The sequence below is a fragment of the Elephantulus edwardii genome, unplaced genomic scaffold (assembly GCF_000299155.1).
Source record: "Elephantulus edwardii isolate Elephantulus edwardi_28Jun2011 unplaced genomic scaffold, EleEdw1.0 scaffold00128, whole genome shotgun sequence".
Lineage (NCBI taxonomy): Eukaryota > Metazoa > Chordata > Mammalia > Macroscelidea > Macroscelididae > Elephantulus > Elephantulus edwardii.
The window spans coordinates 2,611,877-2,620,186 of NW_006399878.1; positions in this window are offsets into that span (position 1 = coordinate 2,611,877).

Below are 8,310 nucleotides of genomic sequence, written 5' to 3' on the forward strand. Positions count from 1 at the left end.
ATGGGACTCATTGTCCAGCTATTGCATACAGGCAAATAAAATATGATCACTTTACCAAATACTTGTGTCTCTGTTTTAAACATTTAATGTAAAAACCATTTGAATCTTTTAGAATAAAAAATCACCAAAACATGCTTACATGAGTAAAAATGTATACCAGAACACATAATTATTATTATATTTGAGATTTCCAAATAAATATATTCAAAATCTATGCCAACTATTATTGTGTCCACTATTACATGGAAGGGATAATATCATACAGGAAGTTGCCTTTCCCTACCTTACCCTATCACAACCTAACACTGTACCAGAAAAAAAAAATCAATCAGATTTTAAAACAAAATATGAACTTTAGTTTCATATATAAACTAAGCAGGAATAGCATCCATTTCCTAAACAACTTGCCTCCTGAAATTCTATGAACTTTGATAAATGTTGATAGTTGTAGAGGAGCTTCAGGCCTTTTGTTCACAGGGTCACAATGAGCCAGGCATGCTCAACTCAAAGGTAATCAAGAACAACAAATACACACACACACACACACACACACACACACACACAAAATATACATACACATTATAGAGGAAAATCAGAAAATAAGGATCAGGCACACCTTAGTCCTCGAAGTCACATCCTTACCAAAAGAACAAACAAATCTTGTGTTGGAAAAAGTACAAGCAGAATGTGCCCTAAACACAAAGAATGTGAGACTGTCTCACATTCTCTGGATATGTTATCAGAAGCGGTCAGTCTCTAGAGAAGGAAATCATGTTTAGTAGCTGTTATATGCCACTTGAGTCAGAAACAACTCACAGCTGACCCTCCAGTAGCTTTTCAAAGGCTATAAATAGTATGAGAGGAAATTGCCCATCAATTTCCCTTGGATCAAGCTGGTGGATTCGCATCGGGTACCTCTGGGTTGGCAGTGCAAAGTTTTATCAGTGTGCCAGCAAAGCTCCCTGACTGAAGCAGAGGATCAGAAATAAATAAAATAAGAGGAAGAAGCTCAATGAGACGGACTGAGACAGTGGCTTCAACAGTGGCCTCACACAAAAGGACTGGTGGATAGTGCAGATCTGGGAAGGGTTTCATTCTGTTATACATAGGGTTGCTTTAATTTGGAGTCAACTCCATGGCACCCAGCAATAAATTGAAATACACAACTGCTGAAATGAGGTATTTCATTTATGTAAATAAAGCATTCCATTGATAAAAATGTGATTTATCTTATCTCTTACAAGAGAAAATTAAGAGATATAAAATAATTTGTAACTGCAGGGTTAAATAGACCTGGAAGGAAGTCAGGAAGGCTGAGAAGGGTTGGTATTTTCAGTTGGTGAACACTCATTGATTTGTTTTTATCATCCTTTTGTCTGGTACTGTTGTTATAAAGTTGTTTGTGGACTTTCTCAAAAATTGAGCATAAAAATGAAAGGGGTAAGCAGGCAACCAAAAAACCAAAACCTCCTTTGAACATGTTAAATAGTGAATACTTGTATTAACTGAAGCAGAGTAAGTGAATGACCTTTCATCTCTTCAATATAAAATTGGAATTTAATGCACCCCAGATTGCATAGGAAGTAGAACTGTTTGTGGAAATGTATGGTTTTAATTAGATAAAATCTAATTTCTATCGGTTCTCTCTTATTAAAGATGGAAAGCCTGTTTCCATTCTACATGCAGTAGTTTTTGGTTGTGGTTTTTTTTGTTTGGGTTTTTTTTTTCCTGTGTTGCTCTAAAGAAATAAAGACAAAGATGCCATTTGTCAGGCAAGCTCTGGTTTTTCAGTAACAGAAAAGCATACGTCAGAAATTCTTCTCAGAATCAGCAGGTTACTCAATGTTCTCGGTAAACAAGTGGAATTATGTGCAACCAGAAAAAATACTGATTGCAAAAGATAAGGTACCATACTAATTCTGTAGAAGTATTAATGAGATTGGAGAAAAGAAACTTAAAATGATACTAGTTCAACTTAATTAACAGTAATTATTAAAAATACTCCATTATAAATCTATCACACAGCTTTATAGATTTTATGTTTCTGTGGCTGAGGTACGATGGAGAAGTGAGAAAAAAAGAGTATTTTTCACATTAGCAATAATAGCTTTGAAGTTTTATACCTACCATTTCTTTTTAAAGTTTTTAAGAAAAGTAAGCTCTATATGTGAAATGGTTCTATTCATATCTACCTTACTTTTGTCTCTGCACGGTTGAATTTCATTGCTGGGAGGAAAAATCCTGCCCTACCTCCTTTGCAGCTCTCTCACGGCCACTGAGTCAACCTTCCCCTGATTTCTGAGGCTGTCACTGCCCTGGAGGGCATGGCTCATCTTTCTCTTGAAGAGCCTCCGACGAATTCCAGCCACCAGAGACAGCAACTCAGCCTGCATGCTGCCACCGGAGTTCCCTACCTATCCTCCTACTCTGGTCTATTTTCACAGTCTTTGCATGAGGCTCTGGTTTACTGGTTCATCATCTAATACATTTTAGTAATATGTAGGACTTTGAAGGGGATGTTCCTGATTCAGAGTAACAGGCGTTAGGTTGTTTTACCAGTAGCAATGATCTTCATCATCATCCTTAATGTGTGATAGGGATGTGGCCCATGCATAACACACACCCACAGCCTTGACCTTCTAATGCGAAAGCTCTTATCCACCATCTATATTAGGTCACAAATGATTATAGTAAGAAACAGGCATATTTTTCTTTAATAAGCTAACTGCTAAGAAAGAAAACGTACTTTCTACAAAAGGGGGAAAAATAAGTATATTTTTGCACAAATCTGAAAAAGCAGCCAAAGGAGGAATAGAAGGAATTAATAATATGCTCCATAGCAGAACCTCTGCTGTCAGCGACCCACAGGTCAGCACCTGACTCATCGTGACTCCACCAGCAACCGAATGTAACCAGTCCCGTGACATCCCCAAGAGTGATATTCCCTCTGTAACACACACGGGTTTCTGTGTCTAAACAATTTTAAATGAACCTGATGGTGTCGCTCCATCTATGGCATACGCACACAACCCTTCTCACCCCAAACACAGAAACTCCTGAGGGAGCTCTTACTCAACAAGAAATCTAAATTCCTTCCTCAGCAACTTGGAACTACCTCCTAAAATACCTCCAATCCAGATTATGGATATGACATTCTGAAATCTAGTAAATCTGGTGCTACTGTATCACATAATAGATACGCTTTCAAATACTGAGGGAAACCTTTGCTAAATCTTTAGCAAAAGGTTGACACTGGGTTCAAATGTCTGATGTAGCATGTACCTGGACATGAATGACTCTTTCCCTTGCTTCCCTAAGTAAACGGTGACATTTCAAGCTTAGTCTTCTGTATCAGTATCACAAAACTCAACTGCTGTCAAGTGGAAACCAACTCACAGCTGACCCTCCAGTGCATTTCTGAGGCTTGTGAATCGCACAGGAGAATGAGTCACTATCATCACAGGCTCTGGCAAATAAATCTTACAGGAAAATGCCAGTTTAAGTAGCTGTGGCAAGCCACCAGGGTATGCATCCCAGCAAATTGTCAACAAATTAGTTCACGCAAATGACAAGGGTTTCCGCCACAAGAAGGCTGGTGACACAGTGAGCTAATCACTCGAGTACTAAATGAAAGGTTATTGGTCCAAATGAAAGCTGTTCTGGAAGAGAACAGCGTGGCAGTCTGCGTCTGTAATAATGTTTAACACCTCAAAATCCTTAGGAGTGGTTCTACTAAGTCCTACAGGGTTCTATGAGCTGGGATTAACTTGTTTTTTCCTCATTTGCCAGTTTCATGGTGAGACAGCTATATTTTCTGCTTTGTTTTACTGATTAAGGGGGGAAAGTAACTAAGTTATATGGAACGGAGATCTTTGCACTTTTTTCTTTTCTTCTAAGTGTTGCTGATAGCTCCTGGGGAGATGGTCCCTAATTCAGGGCAACTCCAAACACAATGGAGCACATTGCTGTCTCCTGTGCCCTCCTCCTGGCCAACTGTCAGCTGGACTGCTGTGATCACGGGGGTTTGACTGGCTGATATCTGGTGATACACTCGGCCTTTCTTCCTAGATCATCTTCACCTGGTATTCCACTGAAACCTGTTTCAGATTATGTTGTTCTTGTTGTTGCTAGGCATCGTGGAGTGGAGTAAGACCCACAGCAACCCTACGAACAAGAGATGTGAACTCTGTCCTATCCTGTGCCGTCCTCACAAGAGACAGTGTGTCTGATACACATGAATCCATTCTTTGCCGTCAAACCTAAAAAAAATCTTTTCCTAGAAAGAAAAGCACATTTTCACTCATACTGTACCTAATTTAAAAAAAAACACAACAACAACAAGCCCTCATTGCCTTTAATTTGGAGTCAACTCATAGCTGATCCTCCAGTGGGTTTTCAGAGGCTGCATGAGAGGAAACTGCCCGTCTTTCTTCCATGGAGCAGCAGGTAGATTTGAACCAAGTATCTCCAGGTTCGCAGTGCAACCTCTTAGCCAACAGACCACCATAACACCATTGGTACAGAGTAGAACAGCTCTACTAGTTTCCAAGGCTGTGTGACCTTTCAGAAGCAGATTGCTAGGCCTTTCTTTCAAGGCTTTTCTGAGTAGGTTGCAAACTGCCAACATCTGACTAGCAGAACCATAACCAGTTATGCCAAAAGACTTCACAAGTATTAATGCAGAAATAAGAAAAAATTAAAGGCACATTGCAAGCCATTACCAAGGCATAATCATTGTAGTAGCGATGCCTTTATAATTTTTCTGCTTATATTTCAAGTCAATACTTCCAGGGAAGTTAGATTAAAGCTATACTACTAAAGTAGTATACTAAGCAGTATACTAAAGCAGTATAATTTCACAATTTTTGATAAAGTAGACCAAGATAAGTGTCTTTCCCAGGTTCATTAAATGAATAATGGACAGAGCATTCGGTAAAGTCTGCAAAGGCAACTGATATTTTAAAGCATGTGGACCCTTTTAAATTTAACAATGGCATCAATATAGCAAGGACAGGACTATATAGCTAGTGTTCAAATAAATGCAGTAATAAAAACCATTAAGAGTCCAATTTTTAATTGTAGCAAAAAAGAAAAAAGAGAAATAAAAATCTGAGACTAAGAAAGCAAAGCCCTCAGCATTTCTGTAACTGGAGTGTCTGCACCGTCAGCACCAGCTTCCACAGCCAAACGGCTCGGTGACCCTTCAGCACCACACAGACTCTCCTTCTCATGAGATCTTCAGCAATCTTTGGCTAATAAATCTCTCTGAATGCCAGAGGTTACCACCTGTTCTCTCTCCCTCAGCAGCTACCCAAAGCAGTGTCCTACATTAGAATCAGTCCCCCTGTAGGTACTGCTGTAAACATCAGGAGATACTATTTCCAATCACATCCATAACTACCAAGCAAGTGTCCACTCATAAAAATGGCTAACATTTGTTGAGCACTAATCTTATAATCGACAGCTCTGGCGACCCAGTGGCAAGAAGGTACAATGCAATCCTGAAGACATGGGGTTCGAGGCCACCAGCGGCTCCACAGGAGCAGGATGGGCAGTCTCCTCCCGTGCAATTAACAGCCTCTGCAAACCCACTGGAGGGTCAGCTATGGGTCGGTTCTGACTAGGGTACACAACAACAACAATCTTGTGCTAGATTAATGGTGTTAGAGCTCTGGTGGCCTAGAATTGAGAAACTGTCCTAAAACACAAAGACAGACAGTTCAAATCCACCAGCTGCTCTGCGGAAGATGGGCATTCTCCTCTGAGAACCTGCCGGAGGGTCAACTACGGTCGGTTCTGACTTGACAAACAACAATTTTGTGCCAAGTATTGCTCTAAACCCTTTTTTATTCTATTCTTTCATGACCTGAGCAAGATCCATAATTAGATGAGGGTTACTAATCTCATAGAGATACAGAGGCAGAGGTGTGGAAGGGTAGATAATGTCACAATGTGCGGCAGAGTCAATGATGAAACTCAGGACTTCAACCTTCAAAGCCTTTTTCACTATGCTTTAGGCTGCATTAACGCAACAGCAACCAACAACACATTATAGGCTCGAGTCCGTGAGTGCTACAGTCAACACAACTAGACTGCTAATTGGAAGACTGCAGTTATGGTCTGCCCAGACGCATCTCAGAAGAAAGTACTGATGACCTATGCTGGAAGTTCCAGCTGTAAAGTCAATGAAGCACAGTTCTCTTCTGGTTCATATGAAGTTGCTATGTGTCGACAATTATTCCAGGGAAATGGAATGCTAGTCAGTGTTGCTTCTCAAAGAAAATTTGTAACAGATCGACAGAACTGCTTCAGAAACAAACACCTAATCATCTTGACCTTAATCCCATTTTTAATCCACTGTCCACACAAATTAGAGCCAATTCACCGAATAAACCTATGTCACAGACTTAAAATAGCTACTGTACAGAAAGTTTCATTATTTCGGTAAGAGTAGCTGAATTTCAAGGCACTCTAGGGAGCAACTGTTAGGCACTGAGCTACTCACCAAAATGTCAAGCGTTTGAATCCACTAGCCTCTCCACAGAGAAGAAAGCCTTGCTAGCTATCCCTTTAAAGATTTCAGCCTAGGAAATTCCATGGGGCAGTTTCTACAGGATAATATTCATCAAAATCACCTGTTTGTTTTCTTGGCGGTCTAATACTCTTCTCCAAAACAACTCAAAGCCATTGATTCTTCTTCTGTCATCCTTCGTCAGTGTCCAGCTCTCTGACTGGCAAGTAATTGCAAAAACGATGGCTTGGATCACACACATGTACCTTGGTCTCTAGACTGACAGTGTTGCTCTGTAGGACTCTGGACAGGTCTCTAACAGCAGATTCTCCTAATAAAATTCACCTTTTGATTTCCTAACTGCTGGTGTTACAAGTGTTGATTGTAGAGCCAAGAAAGCTAAAATTGTTAACAACTTCAATCTCTTCTCCATCTATCATGGTCCATCTAAACGGCCGAATAGTAAGACTGTTTGTCTACTTGATGTAGAACTTCAATCCATATTGAATACTGCAATTCTTGACCTTCTGCAAATGTTTCAACTCCTCCTCCATTTCTGCAAGAAAGACTGTGTCACCTGCATAATACAGTCTGTTTCTAAGTCTTTCTCCAATCTTAATGCCACATCTCTTCATCAAGTCCAGCCTCCTGTTCAGCATATAGATTAAAAAGGTATGGAGACAGAATACATCCGTGGTGTATACTTTTCCTGATTTCAACCATACAGTGTTTCCATCATTCTTTGTTCTGATGACTGCTTATTAGTCCAGGCATATATTATGCATGAGCATAATCAGGAGGTTCTGGGATTCTCATTATTTTCAAGTTTATCCATCCACAATTTATTGTGATACACACAGTCAAATGCTTCTGCATAGTCATGAAACACTGACATTCCTCTGGTAGTCTCTGCTTTCAACTATGATCTATCTGATATTGGCTATGTTGTACCTAGTGCCACAGCCTCTTCTAAAATCACTTTGTGTTTTGTTTTTTTTTAGTTCTCGGTCTATGCTATAGTAGTTTTTTTTAATAATCTTCAGCAGGATTTTGTTTGCATGTGATATTAGTGATATTGTTTGTTAATTTCTGCATTCTGTTGGATCATCTTTTTTTTTTTTAATCCTTGGCAAAAGATATCAAACTGGGATAGGAAGGTGATTAGTAAAAGAGAGGAAGATCCTCAACAAGATGGACTGACAGAGATAAACGATGGGCTAGATTGCTAGACTGGAGCAGGACAAGGTTCAACTCTGCTGTTCATAGAGTCATGATAGCTAATAACAACAACAATAATTGTTTTTAGGTGCCCTCAAGTTGGAACAGACTCATAGTTGATCCTCTAGTGGGTTTTTAGGGGCAGTAAATCACATCGAGTGGATTGCCCACCTTTTTCTCACAGAGCACCTGGTGGACTCAAACTGTGTACCCCTGGGTTGGCAGCACGGCTCTCTGACACTAGGCCACTAGAGTTCAATCAACAACAAGCATATCATAATTGAATGAAAGCAATTGCAATTTACCTAATTTGAGCTTTTCTCATCATCAGATGTTTTAATTTTTATACGAATCATTTTGACCAGAGTTTAACATCTAAAATTTTAACACACTCTTGGAAGTAATTCTATTTAGTATTACTATTAGTGTTGCTATTTAGTAAAGCCACTTAAGAATAAAAGCCTTGAGATCCAAGATGGCGGTGGAGGCAGAGACAGTGTGGTGAGCTGTGGGAGCAGCGAACCACTTAAAGCAGGGCCATTATGGCCTTCCACAGACTTCAGCTTATTGATAATTGAACA